The sequence below is a fragment of the Schistocerca nitens genome, chromosome 7 (genome assembly GCF_023898315.1).
Source record: "Schistocerca nitens isolate TAMUIC-IGC-003100 chromosome 7, iqSchNite1.1, whole genome shotgun sequence".
In the NCBI taxonomy this organism is placed as follows: domain Eukaryota; kingdom Metazoa; phylum Arthropoda; class Insecta; order Orthoptera; family Acrididae; genus Schistocerca; species Schistocerca nitens.
This window is the reverse complement of record NC_064620.1, coordinates 514147540-514172056: the sequence shown is the minus strand read 5'-3', so window position 1 is coordinate 514172056 and position 24517 is coordinate 514147540. Positions and strand designations below refer to the sequence as shown.

The following is a 24517-nucleotide window of genomic DNA, read 5'->3' as shown; positions in this document are numbered from 1 at the left end:
CCAGTCCCCAGAACTCCTGAAGATAGACGCTGACTATAGATATTGTATTACAGAGACAGTCCCATTGACTGTTCAGAGATGTCAATAAACCTGCCCAAAGATGTAAACAACCATGCATGAGCAGCGCCTATTAGACGGAGGGGGTCCAAAAGCCGATCAGTTCCACTCATTCCACCAGGAATGAGGTACACCGCTCGTGTTGTCTGCAGTTCAACCATACCTCGATGATGAATACCGCGCTTCGATCGCGTCCGCATTGTTACTTTGTGCCAGGTAGGGCTCTCAGCACGGGAATAGTCCTGGCGTCCCATTCGTGCACATCTTATGAATGACTTCCTTCAGGTTGGTTGGTTGGTTAGTTGTTTTAGGGAAGGAGACCAGACAGCGTGGTCATCGGTCTCATCGGATTAGGGAAGGACGGGGAAGGAAGTCAGCCGTGCCCTTTCAGAGGAACCATCCCAGCATTTACCTGGAGTGATTTAGGGAAATCACGGAAAACCTAAATCAGGATGGCCGAACGCGGGATTGAACCGTCGTCCTCCCGAATGCGAGTCCAGTGTCTAACCACTGCGCTACCTCGCTTGGTCCTCAATTCAGGATAACGACATCAGCATACAAGGTGTATGCTAAGATTTTAAATACAGGACTTAAAAACATAGCTGAAGCAGTGCTGGATGAGGAAAAAATGGGTTTTAGGAAAGGACGCTCCACAATAGATGCAGTTTTTATTCTACAGCAAATAATAGAAAAACGGAGAGAGTATTATATTTATTGACTTCAAAAAAGCTTTTGACAATGTCAATAGACAGAAACTCTGGGAAATAAAGACGAACCATGGATATCCAAAACATCTAGTAAATGTGATAAAAAGTTTATATCAAGACACGAATATCACTCTAGATCTCAATGGTAAAACAACTAATGAGGTACCAACTAACAAAGGGGTGCGACAAGTCTGCTGCATCTCTCCAACTTTGTCCAACATCTATATTAATGAAATGATACACATATGGAAATCAGACTTTCAGAAAGGCATCTACCTAGACAGGAACATTCTTTTAAATAATTTACTATATGTCTATGATGCAGTGATCCTAGAAGATAAGGAAGATGACTTTCAGAAAGGAATCTACTTGCTAAAACAAGTAAGTGCAAAATTTAACACGGAAATTTCAAAAGAAAAAACTAAGACAATGGCCTTCATATGGAAAGAACCAATCAGAACTAAAATAGTGATAGATCAAAAGATTTTAGAGCAAGTAAAGCATTTCAATTATCTCGGATCTGGAATGACATATGGCACAGCAGAGATATTGAAATTAAGCTTAGTAAATTCAGCCGGGTATGTGGAACAATTAACAGAAACCTAAAAACAAAACCAGGAAACACACTCAAATGAAATTTTACAAAACTGTTGCAGTTCCCACACTGTTCTATGGAAATGAGACATGGGTGATTACCAAGAAGCAAGAAAGCCAGATTCAGGCACAAGAAATGAAATTCTTTAGATGTGTTAAAGATTACAAAAGAGAAGACACGCTAAGAAATCAAGATATTAGAGAAGAACTGCAATCTTTATCGTCAATGATAAAATTCGAGATTACAGAAGAAATTGGAACGAACATCTACAAAGAATGGAGAGTGAGAGACTTCCTTTAAAGGCAACAAAATGCCATGGGAGAAGAGACAGAGGAAGACCCCAACAGAGATGGATACCGTAATAGGCAATTCCTGGTTAATATGTGAAGAGAAGATGATATACTTAAAGCAAATATAGTGAATAAGCTGTTATACCGAACTGTCTTTCGATTACCCAATACACGTCGACGTAAACTGGACCAAATTAACGTGTTACTACGCACTAAATTCAAACATAATAGTAACTTACAACACAGAGCCTGGATGCTGCATTAGAACTGATAATTTGGTGACGTTGACACACGATTTTGCTATCGATCCTAAAGAGTGGGGCGAAACATTGGACTGCGAGAAAATTCTGCGTTAGGATGTGAAATTTAGTATAGTATTTGGATTTATTGTTGTTGTTTGAAATAAATGGTTGAGTTTCAACATACTTCACTGCCATTTACGTTTACATGAAGTCTCAAACGCAATGTTTGGGCCTCGTGAACACTTCACAAAAATTGAAAATACCCAAGAACGTTGACGGACTGCATCATTGTGTTGCATCCACATGTTACCGAGATTGTTTAGAGCACTCTGCAGAAATTTTCGTGGGAAGTCCTTACACGTCCTCCATAAAGTCCCGATCTCTCCCCATGCGATTTCCATATTTTCTGGAGTCCTGAAGAAACACATTCGTGACCGTCTATTTGCATTGAACGAAGTGATTCACGCCTTGATACAGTCAAGGTTCCTAGGGCACAGGTAAAAGCAGACATTTTTCCATGAAGGCATTAATACACTACTGGCCATTAAAATAGCTACACCACGAAGATAACGTGCTACAGACGCGAAATTTAGCAGTCAGGAAGAAGATGCTGTGGTACGCAAATGATTAGCTTTTCAGAGCATTTACACAAGGTTGGCGCCGGTGGCGACACCTACAACGTGCTGACATGAGGAAAGTTTCCAACCGATTCTCATACACAAATAGCACTTGACCGACGTTGCCTGGTGAAACGTTGTTGCGATGCCTCGTGTAAGGCGAAGTGCTTACCATCACGTTTCCGACTTTGATAAAGGTCGGATTGTAGCCTATCGCGGTTGCGGTTTATCATATCGCGACATTGCTACTCGCGTTGGTCGAGATCCAATGACTGTTAGCAGAATATGGAATCGGTAGGTTCAGGAGGGTAAAACGGAACGTCGTGCTGGGTCCCTGAGTCAACAGATGGGGACGTTTGCAAGACAACAACCATCTGCACCAACAGTTCGATGACGTTTGCACCAGCATGGACTATCAGCTCGTAGACCATGGCTGCAGTTACCCTTGACGCCGCATCTCAGACAGGAGCGCCTGCGATGGTGTACTCAACGACGAAGTTGGGTGCACGAATGGCAAAACGTCATTTTTTCCGATGAATCCAGGTTCTGTTTACAGCATCATGATGGTCGCATCTGTGTTCGGCGACATAGCGGTGAACGCACATTGGAAGCGTGTATTCGTCACTGGCATAGTGGCGTATCACCCGGCGTGATGGTATGGGGTGCCATTGGTCACCTCTTGTTCGCATTGACGGCACTTTGAACAGTGGACGTTATATTTCAGATGTGTTACGACCCGAGGCTCTACCCTTCATTCGATCCCTGCGAAACCCTACATTTCAGCAGGATAATGCACGACCGCATGTTGCAGGTCCTGTACGGCCCTTTCTGGATACAGAAAATGTTCGACTGCTGCCCTGGCCAGCACATTCTCCAAATTTATCACCAAGTGGAAACGTCTGGTCAATGGTGGCTGAGCAACTGGCTCGTCACAATACGCCAGTCACTTCTCCTGAAGTACTGTGGTATCGTGTTGAAGCTGCATGGGCAGTTGTACCTGTACACGCCATCCAAGCTCTGTTTGACTCAATGCCCAGGCGTATCAAGGACGTTGCTACGGCCAGAGGTGGTTGTTCTGGGTACTGATTTCTCAGGATCTATGCACCCAAATTGCGTGAAAATGTAATCACATGTCAGTTCTAGTATAATATATTTGTTCAATGAATACCCGTTCATCATCTGCATTTCTTTGTGGTGTAGCAATTTTAATGGCCAGTAGTGTAATATGCATACCTCGCAAGGTTGCCAACTTAGTTTTAATTGCAAAATTTATTGATGCTTAATGCAGGGTTTCCTTCTCAGCAGCATGGAAAGCTCTTTTATTAACGTGTTACTGTCTCAATTACGGCTGTGGAGTTTATTAATCTGTGACGAATTACATATACCCGGCGAAAATTTGTTTTGAGCAGGACCTTCCTCTTCTAAAGCCAGATTAATATTCATCCAACAGTCAAGAGTAGATGGTGTTCAGCTAGCTTTAGTTTTACGAGGTGACAGTTGCTGTTTAATGGATACCCCCGGTAGTTAGTCTCGTCGGCTTTCCTGCCCCCACCCCACATCCGGTGACCTCCATACACCTGCCGCTCCCCTGTATGACACAGTTTGTCGGCGCCTACACTGTGTGTGAGCTGGCGCTCTGTGTATTCGCCGCAGGGCATTCCGCTCACGCCGGCCGTGAGAGCTGGAGCAGTGTGGTTCTCCCCTCCTTCCAGTAATACCCAGCGAGCAGTTTCGCCATCGACCCTCGGCGCGGTGATTAATTAAGGAGCGTGCAGACCTTCCGGGCAGCGGGGCGCGGGTGAATAATTAACGAAAATCCGCCCCCGGGGTTCCACAGTACTCGGCAAGTACGCCCGCGCACGTTCCTGGCTGGACGCCACGTATTTGCACTTGTTTGCCGGCACGTGAGAACGTGCGGTGGAATTTTCAGGACTACCTCTCGTTCCCTGTTTCGTTGCTATGGTGCAGCCGGTGGATTCGACTGATCTACATCTGCATCTGCCTCTGCATCTATACTCCGCAAGCCACCTGACGGTGTGTGGCGTAGGGTAACTTGAGTATCTCGATCAGTTCTCCATCCTATTTCTGTCTCGTATTGTTCGTGGAAAGAAAGATAGTCGGTATGCCTCTGTATGGGCTCTAATCTCTCAGATTTTATCCTCGTGGTCCCTTCGCGAGATATACGTAGGAGGGAGCATACAATGCTTGACTCCTAGGGGAAGCTATGTTCTCGAAACTTCAATATGTGGTCTTCTGGGACCTGAACAACACGATATCGTCAATTTGGTTTGTGTAACAGCATTTGCCGGCCGGAGTGGCCGTGCGGTTCTAGGCGCTGCAGTCTGGAACCGAGCGACCGCTACCGTAGCAGGTTCGAATCCTGCCTCGGGCATGGATGTGTGTGATGTCCTTAGGTTAGTTAGGTTTAATTAGTTCTAAGTTCTAGGCGACTGATGACCTCAGAAGTTAAGTAGCATAGTGCTCAGAGCCATTTGAACCATTTTTTGTAACAGCATTTAGTGGTATGTTCTGTATTTTTATCTCACTGTGTTATTATGAACTTGGTGGAATAGTCGCATCTGCTGTCGTTAAGGCACTTCTAAGACTGTGGTTTGACTGTTCATGTGCGCTTGGCTTTTATTATTTTGTTTTAAGAAGCGAGAATTGTTTATTAAGGTTTGTGTGTGTTGGCTTCCGGCACTTGTTGAAAACGCCCGAGTTAACGACGCCGTGGTTATCATGTGCTGTCGGGATGTTATATTGTTATTTGATTTTTGAATTTTATTTTGAGTTTATATTCTCTGTCGTGTGTTACAGAACATAAGCAAGGTGCGTAAGTGATGGGAAGTTGTGGGAGGCATGTCGTGGAGCTCTCAGCGGTTTATTTCGGGGACCGTTTTTGGTGGGAAGGCTCCTAAGTGTTGAGAGCTCGATCGTCTGTGATTGCGTTGGGAGTTGCCCTTGCCCTTTGGTTGCATTAAATTATTATTTTGTTATTATATTTATTGGTTGTGCGTTGCGCTTCTTTGATTTCATGCCGGCCGCGGTGGTCTAGCGGTTCTAGGCGCTCAGTCCGGACCCGCGCGACTGCTACGGTCGCAGGTTCGAATCCTGCCGCGGGCATGGATGTGTGTGATGTCCTTAGGTTAGTTAGGTTTAAGTAGTTCTAAGTTCTAGGGGACTGATGACAACAGATGTTAAGTCCCATAGTGCTCAGAGCCTTTTTTGATTTCATGGTGCCAAGTGCCATTATCTTTCTCTAGGTTTTTTTATATAAATGATTTTAAATTGTATTGGCAAGTTATTGGATTTTGTTTCTTGGGTAAACTCTAAAAGCACTATTGTAAAAGGTTCTTTGATTTTATGGTGGCAAGCCGCCGTTATTGTTTCTTAAAGCTGATTCTTTTAACCATTTATTAAGTTCTGAAAGTTATATGAATTTGTTGTTATTTAAAATAGTTTAGTATTCGCAATTTAATAAATTGTGTACAGAGTCTACTGTTTGGATATTATTGGGTGGACATCCTTGGATAGTTGTCCTATAAGAACACACATTCCAGATGGAAAAAAATATTTATTTTCACAATTGTAATTTCGGCCGTATGCCTTTATCAAGTGGTATGCTGGAAAACCTAATAAAAAGCAGTGTGTATACATACAGGGTGATTCCGTAATGATGTTGCTTTCAGGGATGATGGAGAAGGTGAAATGCATCAATCTGAAGTAAGAGAACCTGGTCTGGAAATGGCCTAGTTTAAATTATAAGCGAAAATCACTTTGGTCGTTTCGACAGCGAAATGCAGGAGGAGGAAATCAGATTCTAACTTCCCGTCGACAGCTAGGTCATTAGAGAAGGAGAAGAAGTTCCGAGCATAAAAAGACAGAGAAGGAAATCGGCCGTGCTCTTTTCAAAGGAACCATCCCAGCAAACCTATCTGTCCTCCCAAATGAGAGTCCAGTGGTGGAATACATGTACTGGTACATTTCAGACCCATATTTATAAATTATTTTTCTTGTTTTGGTCCATACTACCACCTCTGAAAGTTGTCCACAGTACAATCTTAGCAACAACAGAACCGGTTCTTGTATTACACTGTCAGATATATTAGAACGGTTTTCCATTTTAACTTTAGACTCGGTCGTTCCCGGGCCCTTACCTCAGATTGATACATTTACCCTTCTCCATCATCCCTGAAAGTATGTAACACCATCGAAGAGTCAGCTTCTATAATACCAGGCGAATTCGGAAAGTGAGGTCCGATTAGGTGCGAAATGGAAACCACTTTCAAAATCCGACGGAACTTTGCGCAGATGTGTTGGGCAATGTCTTTAGTGTGCCTGTCGACCGCTTCACGTAGCTCTTTTCAGGTCAAAGCGCAAAATGATCACCTATAAATGTCTAAAACAACAGCGTCTCCCACAAAGCATGTAGATCTGGTGGGAGATTTCGCCTAAAGCTATGCAGCCCACATAACATAAATGCCATGCATTTCTTTTTTCAAGACAATTTTCAGCCGCATAGCGGAGTTTTCGATGGGAGGTGTTTGATCACCCACAATACAGCCCTCCGTTGTTCATCTCTGCTCACATGAACCGCTGGCTGCAAAGACAACATTTTGGCACAAACAACGAAAGGCAGACCAACGTAGAGAATTGGCAAAAAGCACAGGCGGCTGCTTCCCGTGACGAGGGCACTGGAAAGTTTGTATAACGCGACGACAAACGTAAGTCGGAGCAGCGACTATGTAGAGAGGTAGCTGGAAGGTGTGGCTAACTGTTGCGAATAACAAATTTTTCATTTTTAGTGTGATTTTCATTTCGCGACCGATCGGACCTTACTTTTCGAACAGCCCTCGCAGCACAAACAGCATGCAATACGTATGGCAGTTCTCACGAAAAATTGTCAAAAATAACACGTTACTTACACTGTGCTTTAACACGTGTCAGAATCTAAAAATCTTCTGATATATCTATAAAAGTCATCGTCATATCTGTGTACTGTCATAATAAATACTTCTTTCATTCCACACTTTGTATCATATTACTATACTCTAATATACAGGGTGATTCAAAAAGAATACCACAACTTTAGGAATTTAAAACTCTGCAACGACAAAAGGCAGAGCTAAGCACTAGCTGTCGGCGAATTAAGGGAGCTATAAAGTTTCATTTAGTTGTACATTTGTTCGCTTGAGGCGCTGTTGACTAGGCATCAGCGTCAGTTGATGCTAAGATGGCGACCGCTCAACAGAAAGCTTTTTGTGTTATTGAGTACGGCAGAAGTGAATCGACGACAGTTGTTCAGCGTGCATTTCGAACGAAGTATGGTGTTAAACCTCCTGATAGGTGGTGTATTAAACATTGGTATAAACAGTTTACAGAGAATGGGTGTTTGTGCAAAGGGAAAAGTTCTGGACGGCCGAAAACGAGTGATGAAAATGTAGCACGCATCCAGCAAGCATTTGTTCGCAGCCCAGGAAAATCGACTCGCAGAGCTAGCAGAGAGCTGCAAATTCCACAATCAACTGTATGGAGAGTCCTACGAAAAAGGTTAGTTATGAAACCTGAACGTCAACTACCCGAGGCGATGGATCGGCCGCCAGGCAGCCCGTGACAGAGCACTTCATCACTGGCCTCCAAGAAGCCCTGATCTTACCCCCTGCGATTTTTTCTTATGGGGGTATGTTAAGGATATGGTGTTTCGACCACATCTCCCAGCCACCATTGATGATTTGAAACGAGAAATAACAGCAGCTATCCAAACTGTTACGCCTGATATGCTACAGAGAGTGTGGAACGAGTTGGAGTATCGGGTTGATATTGCTCGTGTGTCTGGAGGGGGCCATATTGAACATCTCTGAACTTGTTTTTGAGTGAAAAAAACCTTTTTAAATACCCTTTGTAATGATGTACAACAGAAGGTTATATTATGTTTCTTTCATTAAATACACATTTTTAAAGTTGTGGTATTCTTTTTGAATCACCCTGTATAATCCCGAATTTTGGAAACTAATTTAGAAATGCTACTGAGGTAGGAACGTAAGATCTCTGAGGAGAGTAAAAATATGACCTCTGAATACGATTTCCCGCCAGTTATCTCAGTTTTCATATGAGCAGTGTACACAAATATGGTTTGATGGGATTCATGTTCCGAGGGTTCTCTCCTTCTTGACGTTATCTTCTTGCTCGTTTCGGTGGGAGCTAGCCTTCTACCCTGCCGTCTGCTTTTGCTGTGAAATGACCGCTGTTATGTTGGTTCACAAACATGGTTTGTTATCCTAATTACAAATCGGTTTAACTTCCGACCGACAACGAATTCATAGAACATGTATTGACTCTGTACTGTTACGGGTAAAAAAAAAAAGTTCTGTTCGATACATAGATCTCCCTAGGCATCGAGTCCCACGATCATGGAATTTCGCCGTGAGGCAGATCTATGGCACGCCGCACCCCTCTGCAGATCCTGAGAGCCTGCCTGCTCTGACGTCACGAGCAGCCGTCCGACGTCCTCGGAATAACTCTAACGTAATTCACCACTGATCCAAACATAATCTAATTTTCTTTACCCTGCACCTATTATTATTTATACCGAGTCTTCCGCAACTCAGATCCCAGGAACACACCTCGCAATCTCAGCTCAGCAGTAAGGATGAATATCACCGACTCCCACTGACCACCAAGCGCATTTATAACCTTACAGTGTTAAGGAAGTGAACAATTGTAACACCTTATATAATTTATTCCATCTTCACTATATACGTTGATCCTCGCTTGTTTAATATAGTTCCATTCTTATAGTTAAAGTACCCAGCACACATACACGACGCTAACGTGTACATGTGTCAGAAGATTTTTAGATTTTGACATGCACTAAAGTACAGTAATGTATTATTTTTGGCATTTTTTCGTAATATAACTGTCATATGTATGGCATGATGTTAGTGTCATTATATATTTCCCCATATAAACTGCTGGAAAAAATTAGTACATCCTTTTAGAGGTTTCCAATTAGCTCAAGATTCATTGTTGCAATAGTGCATATGGAGCACATGAAATGATTACATTCACAGAGCAACAGCGCAAGCGGTTCTGAGGTACCAGGTATCGAACCATGCTGAAATTTTGGAAATTTGTGCTAAGTTGCTATGGGACCAAACTGTTGAGGTCATCGGTCCCTTGGCTTACACACTGCTTAATCTAACTTAACCTAACTTACGCTAAGGACAAACACACATCTATGGCTGAGTGAGGACTCGATCCTCCTACGGGAGAAGCCGCGCGGACCGTGGTAAGGCGCCTCAGACCGCGCGGCTACCTCGCGCGGTGACCCATGCTGAAACACCCATATTAGCACGCGGTGTAGCCTCCACGGGCGACAATGCAGGTGCTAACTCTGGCGTCCAGTCGACCGTACTGATGGCGAATACTGTCCTGGGATACATTATGCCACACCTACCCGACCTGTTCTGTAAGGGTTCTTGGTTGATGGGTCGCATGAGTCACTTCTCGTCCTATCATATCCCACACCTGCTCGATCGGCGACACGTCCGGAGATCGTAACGGCCAGGGATGTTGCTATAAGTCTTGCACAGAACGTTCAGTAAAACGGGCAGAGTGTTGGCGACCATTATCGTGAATGAGATTTTCACTCTGTAGCGGAGTGTGCGCTGATATGAGACTTCCTGGCAGATTAAAACTGTGTGCCGGACCGAGACTCGATCTCGGGACCTTTGCCTTTCGCGGGCAAGTACTGTACCATCATTCCATCTACCCAAGTACGACTCACGACCCGTCCTCATAGCTTCAATTCTACCAGTACCTCGTCTCCTACCTTCCAAACTTCACAGAAGCTCTTCTGCGAACCTTGCAGAACTAGCACTCCTGGAAGAAAGGATATTGCGGAGACATGGCTTAGCCACAGCCTGGGGGATGTTTCCAGAATGAGATTTTCACTCTGCAGCGGAGTTGGAACAACAGATCATCTTCCTGTTGCAAAAACGGCAAAAGAACGAGTCTAACACGTGCTCGATCGGAGGCAAGTCCGTACATCGCGTTGGCTAGGGACGTTCAGTATAAGGGGGAGTGTTTGCGAGCATTATCCTGTTGAAACAACCTGTCACCTTCCTGCTGTAAGACGAGCAAAAGAATGAGTCTAAAAGAATTCTGCACGTACCGAGTGTTGGTTAACACCCCCTCCACAAACACAAAAGCTGAACGAGAGTTTTAATTTATCGCAACCCAGACCGTATTGGGCCTGGAGTGCGTTGGACGAATGCCCTCGAGGAGACAGTGCTTACCAGGTCTACGTCGTAACCGCAAAAGGCAACCACTTTCGTGCAGGCAGAATCTGCTTTCATCGTTGAAGATCACGGCGCGCCATTCCATCTTCTGTGTGATCCTCTGACGGCAGCAGTTTAGTCGTGCATGTCGATGCTGTGAAGTGAGTGGAAGGCGGGCTAGACGTGTGCGTGCCCGAAGTCCCGTTGCTAATAACCAGTTCGCTACAGTTCTTGTTGACATGTCTGGGCTGTGGTAGCTGTCCTTACAATACGACGATCGTGGGGGCGGGGAGAGGGGGGGGGGGGTGGAGCGTCTGTGTTGCATGGACGTTCAGACCTCGTCTACGGTTGTGAGAACATTCACGTGACCACTCATACAAACATCGTAACACAACTGTCGCAGCATGTCCAGGTCGTGTGGCAATTCTACGAAAGGGCCATCCCGCCGCTCAGAGGGTCACTATTTGACACCTTTCAATTTCGATCTGTTGGCTGTAGGAAGCACGAGTGCGTTTCCATGGCATCGTTGCCTGCTTGCTTCACACTTCTGCACCACGCTGAGCCTTCTCGGTGTGAGCATTCCGTATAAAAGTGTATACACAGATGGCGCTCCGGTGGCTACGCCACTACGCTATCTGTTAGCGGACGACAGTGAAACCATTATCATTACATCCACAATCCCCCAGGCGACATACGCCGTCATCGGATAAAAATCGACGCCGTCTTTCCAGGTTCACTATTTTATTTCCCCAGCAGTCTAAACAAGGTGCATCCAGAAAGTAAGTTCTGATGACCGATAAAGAAAACAAAAACCGCCAAGTACGAAATATTTATATAGATTCACTGGCTAATTCTCACCATAGCCGCCACAATTGTTGAGACTTACGAGGTGTGACAATAAAGTAATGAGACTTATTTTCTTTGCAAGACGTGGCAACCCTGCAGGCTTGCAAAGGCACAATATCTTTGACCTTGGTCTATAAGCTGCTTCTAGTCCAAGCGGCACATCGATGCAACTGCTCACGCGTGAGTTGTGCTGTAATCAGTTAACACATGTGTGTCTCTCGTCACAGAAATGAAACCACATAATACTGCGCAACAGTGTGCCATTTCTTTTTGCGTTAAATTGGTTGAAAAAGCGACGACAACTTACGGTAAGCTTCAGAAGGCTTTTGGAGAGGAGGTTATATCAAGGGCTCAAGTTTTTCGTTGACATAAAATGTTTAGTCAAGGCAGAACGAATGTTGAAGATGAAGACAGCAGTGGACGACCATCAACCTCACGGATGGATGTCAACTTGGCCAGGATGTGTGAACTCGTACGATCAGATCGAAGATTATCCATGAAAATGATTGCAGAAGAACTGAACATCAATCGAGAAACGGTTCGTCTAATAATAATTGAAGATCTTGATATGAGAAAGATTTGTGCAAAAATGGTCCCCAGAAATCTCACACCACAACAGCGAGAAAAACAGAAAAATGTGGTAGCCGATCTGTTAGAGAAAACGGAAATCAATCCTGAATTGTGGAGCTGTGTTATCACTGGTGATGAAAGCTGCTTTTTCAGTATTATCCAGAGATAAAACGCTATCGTCTGCAATGGTGCTCAAAGGGGGCACCCAGACCAAAAAAAGCTCGCATGTCAAAGTCAAAAGTGAAATGAATGCTTGCGTTAAATTGGTTGAAAAAGCGACGACAACTTACGGTAAGCTTCAGAAGGCTTTTGGAGAGGAGGTTATATCAAGGGCTCAAGTTTTTCGTTGACATAAAATGTTTAGTCAAGGCAGAACGAATGTTGAAGATGAAGACAGCAGTGGACGACCATTCCAGGGGAATTGCTCATAAAGAGTGGGTGCCTCCTGGACAAACAGTTGACCAATATTACTACATAGAAATTTTAGAAAGACTTCATAAAAGAGTTCTTTGTGTCCGTGCCAACATTGCTGATAATTGGATTCTGCATCACGATAATGCGCCATCCCATACTGCTCTGTCAGTACAGCAATTTGTAACCTCAAAACAAATTTCAGTACTACCACAGCCATCTTATTCACCAGATATCGTTCCGTGCAACTTTTTTCTATTTCCAAGAGTGAAAACGGCGGCCAAGGGATACCATGTACAAACAACACAAGATTTCTAAAAAGTTGTGACGAGCGTCTTGGAGGATATTGCAGAAGATGAGTTCCAGAAATGTTACCATGAATGGTAGAAGCGCTGGAAAAAGTGTGTGCCATCAGAAGGGAACCACTTTGAAGGATGCAACATTAAACTTGACTAAAAAGGTAAACAACATTTTTTTCACATCAGTCTCATTACTTTATTGTCGCACCTCGTATACTAAATTGGTGCACCATCAGTTGTATGTCCAGGTTACAGGAGTCCGAAGCCAGCGTCTGGAGCCACGAAGTCACTTCATTCTGCACCTCAGCATCGTTGTGGAACTTTTTCCCCACAGAAGGCTTCATGAGACAGAAGAGATGAAAGTCACTTGGGGAGAGGTCGGGGCTGTAGAGTGGATGCTCGAAAATCTCCCATCCAAACTGATTCAACACATTTCGTGTGGCATTGGTGGTATGGGGTCTTGCATTGTCATGCAGAAGCGTAATACCTCTAGTCAAGCCCCTACGTGACATTCTTCGCCAAGTCAGTAATGTTTCGGGAAATATGTTGCGTTGAGGTATGAATACGCAGAGAAGGGCAAACATCAAGTTTCAGGGCTTGATTCCTTCGGCGTCATAAATAAAAATTTACCCCTCGCACTTCCAGAATCTAAAAATTTAGTCAGTCATGATAATGAAAGCGAAGAAGAGACTGCGACAGAACAGCAAGATTTTTGGAGCTGTTATTAGTTTGCGAAAGGTCTCTCACTTCAACGGTCCAAAGTTGTGCATCATCCTGTGAGTTCACTGTCAACCTACTGTTTAGGAAGCACTGTACAAAAATAACCACTAATAGAGACGAAAGAACAGCTCATACCAATAAGGTGAATGCCAGGACTGCGCGCTTCCACCGTAGTTGTTCAGAAGGATTAACGTATTAAGAGAAAGGACGAAAGTAATTTGATTAAACAGGGGAAGACCACATCGCAAACTATTTGTTGATTATATTGCTTCATTAACAGATTCAGGAAAGGAAACTAATTCTGAATCTTCTATAAGCTGCACTGAAACAGTAATTACACATATAATGTGAACGCTGATAACGCAAACATTTTAGCAGATATTACACTCAGAATATCCCGAATTGATCAGACGAAACAGCTTCGGCCTTTAGGAGACATCATTTCCGGAAGAGACAAATGTATTCCTACAACTATAAACCGGGTAGTCCTTGTGAAACTGCATTGCAGGAAAATGGGAAATTCTTTGAAGCTCGTCACTATAGTGCAGTTTCGTAAATCATTTGGTTGGAATGTGCTCTTCAGCAGACAAGAGTTAAAAATATTGCAAAAAAGGTATACATCAGATAAGAGCGACCGAAGTGTGCATACTGACGAAAGTTATCAAAGCTAGAGGCCGAGAAAAACAAGATGCTTTGAAATAAAGCTGTTTGTGCTGTTTACTGCATTTCAATCCCTTTACGTAATAGTAAATAGAAACATTTTACAATAAATATTCCAAGAATCGTTCTCTCCATCCTTTTTCAAATACAAATTCAAACGTCCTTTTCGCGTATCAAGAAGGCTTTCGCGAGAGTATTGGGATCTACACTCCTGGAAATTGAAATAAGAACACCGTGAATTCATTGTCCCAGGAAGGGGAAACTTTATTGACACATTCCTGGGGTCAGATACATCACATGATCACACAGAACCACAGGCACATAGACACAGGCAACAGAGCATGCACAATGTCGGCACTAGTACAGTGTATATCCACCTTTCGCAGCAATGCAGGCTGCTATTCTCCCATGGAGACGATCGTAGAGATGCTGGATGTAGTCCTGTGGAACGGCTTGCCATGCCATTTCCACCTGGCGCCTCAGTTGGACCAGCGTTCGTGCTGGACGTGCAGACCGCGTGAGACGACGCTTCATCCAGTCCCAAACATGCTCAATGGGGGACAGATCCGGAGATCTTGCTGGCCAGGGTAGTTGACTTACACCTTCTAGAGCACGTTGGGTGGCACGGGATACATGCGGACGGGCATTGTCCAGTTGGAACAGCAAGTTCCCTTGCCGGTCTAGGAATGGTAGAACGATGGGTTCGATGACGGTTTGGATGTACCGTGCACTATTCAGTGTCCCCTCGACGATCACCAGTGGTGTACGGCCAGTGTAGGAGATCGCTCCCCACACCATGATACCGGGTGTTGGCCCTGTGTGCCTCGGTCGTATGCAGTCCTGATTGTGGCGCTCACCTGCACGGCGCCAAACACGCATACGACCATCATTGGCACCAAGGCAGAAGCGACTCTCATCGCTGAAGACGACACGTCTCCATTCGTCCCTCCATTCACGCCTGTCGCGACACCACTGGAGGCGGGCTGCACGATGTTGGGGCGTGAGCGGAAGACGGCCTAACGGTGTGCGGGACCGTAGCCCAGCTTCATGGAGACGGTTGCGAATGGTCCTCGCCGATACCCCAGGAGCAACAGTGTCCCTAATTTTCTGGGAAGTGGCGGTGCGGTCGCCTACGGCACTGCGTAGGATCCTACGGTCTTAGCGTGCATCCGTGCGTCGCTGCGGTCCGGTCCCAGGTCGACGGGCACGTGCACCTTCCGCCGACCACTGGCGACAACATCGATGTACTGTGGAGACCTCACGCCCCACGTGTTGAGCAATTCGGCGGTACGTCCACCCGGCCTCCCGCATGCCCACTATACGCCCTCGCTCAAAGTCCGTCAACTGCACATACGGTTCACGTCCACGCTGTCGCGGCATGCTACCAGTGTTAAAGACTGCGATGGAGCTCCGTATGCCACGGCAAACTGGCTGACACTGACGGCGGCGGTGCACAAATGCTGCGCAGCTAGCGCCATTCGACGGCCAACACCGCGGTTCCTGGTGTGTCCGCTGTGCCGTGCGTGTGATAATTGCTTGTACAGCCCTCTCGCAGTGTCCGGAGCAAGTATGGTAGGTCTGACACACCGGTGTCAATGTGTTCTTTTTTCCATTTCCAGGAGTGTATCTTCAAGGGTTTTTCAACATTTTCGTGCGCTGTCCCGTGAATCAAACAAACTTGTGACCATTTGTGCCGCCCTGCATTGTATACTTTCAGTATTTTATACTGGTCTTATTTCGTACTGGTCTCACATATTTGAGCTATGTTCTGAGACGCACAAGCAACTTGTAAGCAGTGTCTTTCGTAGCCTGAGTGCATTTTGCCAGTAACCTCCAAATGAACCGAAATACGCGTACTGCCTTACCTAGAACTGGGATTATGTTCGATTTCGAAAAAAATGGCTCTAAGCACTATGGGACTAAACATCTGAGGTCATCAGTCGCCTAGACTTAGAACTACTTACACCTAACTAACCTAAGGACATCCCACAGATCCATGCCCGAGGCAGGATTCGAACCTGCGACCGTAGCAGCAGCAGCACGGTTCCCAACTGAAGCGCTTAGAACCGCTCGACCACAGCGGCCGGCTCGATTTCGACACCTCACAGTAATCCTATTTGGTATGGGTGCCATACAATTAAACTGGAACCATGACATGGGAAATGTTGGGGTAGCGAAACAAAGACTGCCTTTTACTGGCAGAACACTTAGCAGATGCAACAAATATGCTTAAGAGACTGCCTACACTAGGCCTGTCCGTGGCTTCGCGTATGGGATCCTTACCAGATAGGTTAGATGGAGCACACAGAAGAGTAGCTCGTTTTGTAGTATCACGAAGTAGGAGACAGTGTGTTGACAAGCACGTTGGGGTGGCAGTAATTAAACCAAAGACGTTTTCGATGCGGCGAGATCTTTTCACGAAATTCAATCGCCAACTTCATCCTCCGAATGCCAATATTTTTTAGTCTCTCCTACACAGGGAGAAACGACGAATATATATATATATATATATATATATATATATATATATATATATATATATATATATATATATATACTGCTGGCCACCGTAAATGCAACACCAAGAAAGACAAGAGGTAGCACAACACAATTTATTTTGTAGATAACATGTTGACCAAGTATCAAATGATTACGTTTACAGACGTCTGTGACATGTGGTTCCTGCCAGAATCAGTAGCCAGAGTAGCCGCCATTGTTGGAGATCACCGCTGCCACACGTCTCGGCATTGAGTGAAAGAGACGTTGGATGTGTTCCTGGGGTACAGCAGCGCAAGCAGCTTCCACACGTTGCCAAAGATCATCTGGTGTGGCAGCTGGGGATGTAATCTGGGTCACTCGTTGAGCAACCATGGACCACATGTTTTCTATCGGCGAAAGATCCGGAGAGCGAGCCGGCCAGGGAAGCAATTCAATCTGGTTATTGACGAAGAACCTTTGGATAATGCGTGCCACGTGTGGTCGCGCATTATCCTGTTGAAATATGGCTGTGGCCGAGCCCTGAAGGGAAGCTAGGAAAACTGGCTCCAGCACCTCGGATATGTAGCGCCGGCTATTTAAAGTACCGGCAATGCGTACTAGAGGCGTGCGAGAGTAATATCCAATACCGCCCCATACCATAATACCCGGTGCAAGACCAGTGTGGCGGTGCATAATGCAGCTGTCCAGCATCCTCTCTCCACGGTGTCTCCACACTCGAATCCGACCATCGTGGTGCTGCAGACAGAAGCGTGCCTCGTCAGTAAAGACAACGTCATTCCATTCTGCCGTCCACATCCGTCTGTCATCACACCATTGGCGACGGAGACGTCTGCGGTTCTGCGTCAATGGTAGACGAAGCAATGGACGTCTTGCGGACAGACCACTCTGCTGTAAACGGCGTCGAATGGTACGCGCAGACACTGGATGATGCGTTACAGACGCAATGTGCTGTGCTACGGTTCGGGATGTCACTGAGCGATCCGTCACTGCCATGCGCACAATTTGCCTATCAGCACATGCAGTGGTGCACCGAGGTGAATGCGATCGACCACGTCGGTCCGTCGTACCTTCCTGCATCCAACGGTCACATATCCGCATTAGAGTTGTTTGGATTCGTCCAACACGACTAGCGATTTCTCTGTATGATAATCCACAATCTCGGTAAGCCACTATCCTTCCTCTGTCGAACTCGGATACTTGATCAAAAGATGTTCGCTGTTGTCTACGAGGCATAACTGATCGTCTTGTGAAACAACCACAAGGTAAACACACGTGCCGAACTACACTCGTCGAAATCGCCAAGCCTTAAATGGCGCTATGTGGTGGCGCCACAGGCGCGCGTGATGTGCGTCTGCGCTGAAATTCTAATCAGTTGCATATCTCATCGATGCAAACTCATGGTGTAAATTTCACTTGATTCGGATGCTTCCTTCAGGGTGTTGCATTTACGGTGGCCAGCAGTGTGTATATATATATATATATATATATATATATATATATATATATATATATATATATATATATAAAGACATAATTAAATTCAACAATCTTAATTCACCTACTGCCCACGGCGTTGCCGCAGTGGTAACACCGGTTCCCGTCAGATCACCGAAGTTAAGCGCTGTAGGGCTGGGCTAGCGCTTGGATGGGTGACCATCCGGTCTGCCGAGCGCTGTTGGCAAGCGGGGTGCACTCAGCCCTTGTGAGGCAAACTGAGGAGCTACTTGATTGAGAAGAAGCGGCTCCGGGAGTGCGTGTGCTGACCACGTGCCCCTCAACATCCGCATCCAGTGACGCCTTTGGGCTGAGGATGACAAGGCGGCCGGTCGGTACCGTTGGGCCTTCCAAGGCCTGTTCGGACGGAGTTAACGTTAATTCACTCACTAAATTTAAAGAAAGAGGAGCAGCCATATTTGACGATCCTCAAAAGGAATCATTACATACCAGTGCCATGATTTAGGTTTCTTTTTTCCTATGTGTATTCGAGAATGGAACGGTCGAGAAGACCGAAATTGTTTCTACCAACCCTCTGCTAAACTGCAAATAAATGGTTCAAATGACTCTGGGCACTATGGGACTCAACTGCTAAGGTAATCACTCCCGTAGAACTTACAAGGGAACCTCCCCATCGCACCCCGCTCAGATTTAGTTATAAGTTGGCACAGTGGATAGACTTTGAAAAATTGATCAATCGAGAAAATAGGAAGAAGTTGTGTGGAACTATGAAAAAAATTAGTAAAATATACAAACTGAGTAGTCCATGCGAAGATACGCAACATCAAGGACACTCCGAGTCTAGGTGCGCCGTGGTCCCGTGGTTAGCGAGAGCAGCTACGGAACGAGAGGTCCTAGATTCAAGTCTTCCTTCGAGGGAAAAGTTTAATTTTTTATTTTCACTTTATTTGACAAACTCTTATGTTTTCATCACTATTTTGGGAGTGATTATCACATCTACAAGAAAACCTAAATCGCGCAAGGTAGAAGAATCTTTTTACCCGTTCGCTAAGTGTACAAGTTAGGTGGGTCGACAACATATTCCTGTCATGTGACGCACATGCCGTCACCAGTGTCGTATAGAATATATCAGACGTGTTTTCCCGTGGAGGAATCGGTTGACCTATGACCTTGCGATCAAATGTTTTCGGTTCCCATTGGAGAGGCACGTCCTTTCGTCTACTAATCGCACGGTTTTGCGGTGCGGTCGCAAAACACACACACTAAACTTATTGCAGTGAACAGAAACGTCAATGAACGAACGGACAGATCATAAGTTTGCGAAAACAAAGAAAGTAAAATTTTCAGTCGAGGGAAGATTTGAACTAAGGACCTCTCGTCCCGCAGCTACTCACGCTAACCACGGGACCACGGCGCTGCTGAACTTGCACTGTCCTTGATGTTGCCTATCTTGCGTATCGACTACTCAGTTTGTATATTTTACTAATTTTTTTCACGGTTCCACACAACTTCTTCCTGTTTTCTCGATTGATCTGTGTTCAGTTTTTCAAGGCCTATCCACTGTGCCAACTTATAACTAAATCTGAGGGGGGTGCGATGGGGGGTCCCCTTGTTAGAACTACTTAAACCTAACTAAACTAAGGACAGCACACACATCCATGCTCGAGGTAGGATTCGAACCTGCGACCGTAGCGGTCGCGCGGTTCCGGACTGTAGCGCCTAGAACCACTCGGCCACCCCGGACGGCGCTAAACAGCAGAATAATCATGCAGATGTAGATGTACCTACGAATTTATACATCCATGTATTTACATAAGTTGGCTGATTCTAATTGTAAATCACTGATACTGTTGTAAGGAATGTTATTCTGGCGGAGTTCACATAAACTGTGCAGTGGAGAGCGTGCAGTCACACCACTACCACAGCGAAGTTTCACGCCAGCATTGTTTCGCTGCCACTCATGATCAGGATCCCGAGAACTGGAGGCCAGAGAAATTCTCGTCGCCAAGCGTCGTCTTCCCACTCCGCTCGCTGCACGCGGTTAGCTGAACGGCCGGTGATCCTTCGGCAAGCATCTCTTTACCCCTGCCGGCGTAAAGTTTCAGGGGATAATGCGTTTCCGAACCGGCAGCGGAGGAAGAAAGCGGCGCCGTGACGTCTGCTCGGTGAGTGAGCCCGAGGTCCTTGACCTTTCTCGCCTCGCGGGACCCCTCGACCTCTTCCGCGCCGCCCCTCCGCTGATTCTAGCCGAGTGCCACTCTCTTCGTGCTCCGGACTTTTACCGCCCCTTTTTCCTTCCTTCCTTCCCGCCTTTCTTCGCTCGTTTCTTTGCTCTTCCCGCCCTATCTCCTGATGCTGGGGCGGGTGTGTTCTAACTCTGCAGCATCTCGCAGCGACGCGTCCGGGGACCCGTACTCACAGTGGGACTGTTTTTCTATACAAACGTCGCAGCGGTGCCATTCCATCTGAACTTGCCACGACACCCATGACCTATCTCCTCAGCCGTCGCAGTTTTACTAGCACACCCATACTTCTAATTTATTTATTTGCCGTCTGTTTTAACCATGGTTCCTGTGTCACAAAATGACATTCCTGGAAGAAGAAAATAGCTCTCAAACAGTCAACAACGCTTCGGGATACAACAATCGTGTGAGGCATAACTAGCTTCAACTACACACCGTATCTTGCAACTAGTAGTTCGATGTACACTACTTGCCATACAAATTGCTACACCAAGAAGAAATGCAGATGATATACCGGTATTCATTGGACAAATATATTATACTAGAACTGACATGTGACTACATTTTCATGCGATATGGGTGCACAGATCCTGAGAAATCCGTACCCAGAATAACCACCTCTGGCCGTAATAACGGCCTTGATACGGCTCGGAGCTTGGATGGCGTTTACAGGTACAGCTGCCCATGCAGCTTCAACACTATACCACGGTTCATCAAGTGACTGGCGTATTGTGACGGGCCAGTTGCTCTCCCACCATTGACCAGACGTTCTCAATTGGTGAGAGATGTGGAGAATGTGCTGGCCAGGGCAGCAGTCGAACATTCTCTGTATCCAGAGAGGCCCGTACAGGACCTGCAACATGCGGTCGTGCATTATCCTGCTGAAATGTAGGGTTTCGCAGGGTTCGAATGAAGGGTAGAGCCACGGGGCGTAACACATCTGAAATGTAACGTCCACTATTCAAAGTGCCGTCAATGCGAACAAGAGGTGACCGAGACGTGTAACCAATGGCACCCCATACCATCACGGTGGCTGATACGCCAGCATGGCGGTGACGAATACACGCTTCCAATGTGCGTTCACCGTGATGTCGCCAAACGCGGATGCGACCATCATGACGCTGTAAACAGAACCTGGATTGATCCGAAAAAATGACGTTTTGCCATTCGTGCACCCAGGTTCGTCGTCGAGTACACCATCGCAGGCGCTCCTGTCTGTGATGCAGCGTCAAGGGTAGCCGCATCCATGGTCTCCGAGATGATAGTCCATTCTGCTGCAAACGTCGTCGAACTGTTGGTGCAGATGGTTGTTGTCTTGCAAACGTCCCCATCTGTTGACTCAGGGATCGAGACGTGGCTGCACGATCCGTTACAGCCATGCGGATGAGATGCCTGTCATCTCGACTGCTAGTGATACGAGGCCGTTGGGATCCGGCACGGCGTTCCGTATTACCCTCCTGAACCCATCGATTTCATATTCTGCTACCAGTCATCGGATTTCGACCAACGCGAGCAGCAGTGTCGCGATACGATAAACCGCAATCGCGAAGGCTACAATCCGACCGTTATCGAAGTCGGAAACGTGATGGTACGCATTTCTCCTCCTTACAAGAGGCATCACAACAACGTTTCACCAGGCAACGCCGGTCAACTGCTGATTGTGTATGAGAAATCGGTTGGAAACTTTCCTCATGTCAGCACGTTGTAGGTGTCGCCACCGGCGCCAACCTTGTGTGGACGCTCTGAAAAGCTAATCATTTGCATATCACAGCATCTTCTTCCTGTCGGTTAAATTTCGCGTCTGTAGCATGTCATCTTTGTGGTGTAGTAATTTTAATGGCCAGTAGCGTAATCAATTAGATTCCAGCTGTAGCTTTTCGCATGGCTTCTACACTGTATTAGTCCGTAAGGTCAACAAGTTACCTGGTGAGGGTTGCAAAACCGTCGGATTTACGCCAGAGAAACTGGGAGGAGAGGTACAGGGGTTGGTCAAAATTACGGAAACACCAAAAACACAACATGGCTAATACGGAGTAGAAGAGCACTGGCGTGAAACAGCTTCGTGTCGTCTCGGAATGGGTAAATACAGGTCCTGTACGGTTTTCAAGGGAATGTTGTACCATTCTTCCTGTAAAATAGCGGCAGGTTCAGGAAACGTTGGTGGAGGTGGGTAGCTATCAAACACTCTTCTTTCCAAAGTAGACCACAATGGGAACAAATTTTGCATCACGGGATGGTATGATCAGCCAAAACGGTCACATAATCCTTGAACTGAAACGTTTCTGGATGATGTTCCAAGTCACGAAGTTTGAAACATCCCCTTAGAAAAATTACGATTGGCAGTGCTGGAAACCTCTTACGTTATTTGATTTTCAAACAGCTGAGCAAAACTGAACGAACTCAGACATTTTTCTCTTTACTTATTCTGATCATCACTGAACTGACACACAATTTTTTTTGCGCAACGCAATCTGACTTTCAATAATCCCTACAAAAGAATGGCCATGACTAACAATAACCTACACCATTCATGAATCATTTACCTCACAAAAATCTTTCTTACTCGAACTACTGCAATACAGCGAGCGCCAATACTGCCAGCTAAATAAAAGACTAACTACTGAAGGCACTAACTACTGATAGGCACAGTTATCAAATGAAAGATTTTGATGGAGAACAAACAATGTATTTACCTTAATAGTGTTCAAAAGTCATCACTTATATATCAGTTCATGACATTCAGTCTTACAAATTTCGTTTTTCTGACGGACACACGTCCACATCGTCCGCTCTCAAAAGTCTCTTCCCACATCCACCATTGCTGGCGGCTCACCCCCAACTGCACACGGCTACGCGCTGTTCACATCCAACTACCCAACTCTACAATAGCGAAAATTCCAACAATGCAAACCAGCCACAGACTGCACACAGCATAGTAAGTGATTTTCATACAGAGCGCTACGTGGCGTTACCAACATAAAAACCTAAACAGCCTACTTACAAGTTTAATAAAACTTAAGCTTCTAAATTTGAAACAAAGTTTCAGAAAAGACCTTAGAAACGTGTCGGCCTCGGAAAGTAGCGGAAAATGGGGATGAATAGAATAAACCAGTACTAGGGCGAGTAACAGTAAAAGGTTGCCTTTATTTGGTGCATCACTGTGTTACCCGAAACTGTATTACGTTCATTATTTTACAGATTTTACGAGTTTACTGTGCTTATCAAGGGATCTAGAACGCCTTCTTCCTAGCATATCGAATCTTCAAGATTCTCAGAAGAATGTCCACGATTCTGAATCAGATCTATCCGGCTGGAATGTTGCCTTTCGTCTCGAAAGAAAAATCGCACAAAAGCGGCGAAAAAAAAGGACTGCTAGCACTAGTCACACCTTCCTCGTTGTCAGTAAAATTGAAAACGTTAACAGCAAGTTGCCTCCGTATTTTCCACTATCACTTTTCGCGACCACTTTTTGCGCTCGTGCTGCGAAGTGACAGCGCACGTTACTTTGACTTGGAACGTGACTGTACTGTCACGTGACTATGTTACTTACTGCTGCAGACGGATAACCAGTTCGCCTTGCTGAATAATGCCACATATCGAGCCCGCATCTCGTGGTCGTGCGGTAGCGTTCTCGCTTCCCACGCCCGGGTTCCCGGGTTCGATTCCCGGCGGGGTCAGGGATTTTCTCTGCCTCGTGATGGCTGGGTGTTGTGTGATGTCCTTAGGTTAGTTGGGTTTAAGTAGTTCTAAGTTCTAGGGGACTGATGACCATAGCTGTTAAGTCCCATAGTGCTCAGAGCCATTTGAACCAAATATCGATTGACAACGAGGATGCGATCGTACTGAGTGTGTTGACAGACAGATATGACTGGTTCGAAGAAGTTCATACTAGCAGAATCTAGTATCATTAATAAAAGGTGCAGAAATCAATCGCAAATAATGTTTGTTACATATGTAGTTCGCACCTCAAGACATCAACAGTCCAGTTGAGATTGTGTGCCTATTCAAGTGGTTTTAATGTTTAACA

At 45.7% G+C, this 24517-nt stretch overlaps 1 protein-coding gene and 1 pseudogene across 1 annotated transcript in view; one reads left to right on the top strand and one right to left on the bottom strand.

The window, feature by feature from the left end:
* Positions 1 to 24517, bottom strand: part of LOC126195714 (uncharacterized) — a 586112-nt gene that overhangs the window by 329166 nt on the left and 232429 nt on the right. The gene's annotated exons all lie outside the window — the stretch shown is intronic.
* LOC126195991 (5S ribosomal RNA) lies at positions 18356 to 18473 on the top strand (annotated as a pseudogene).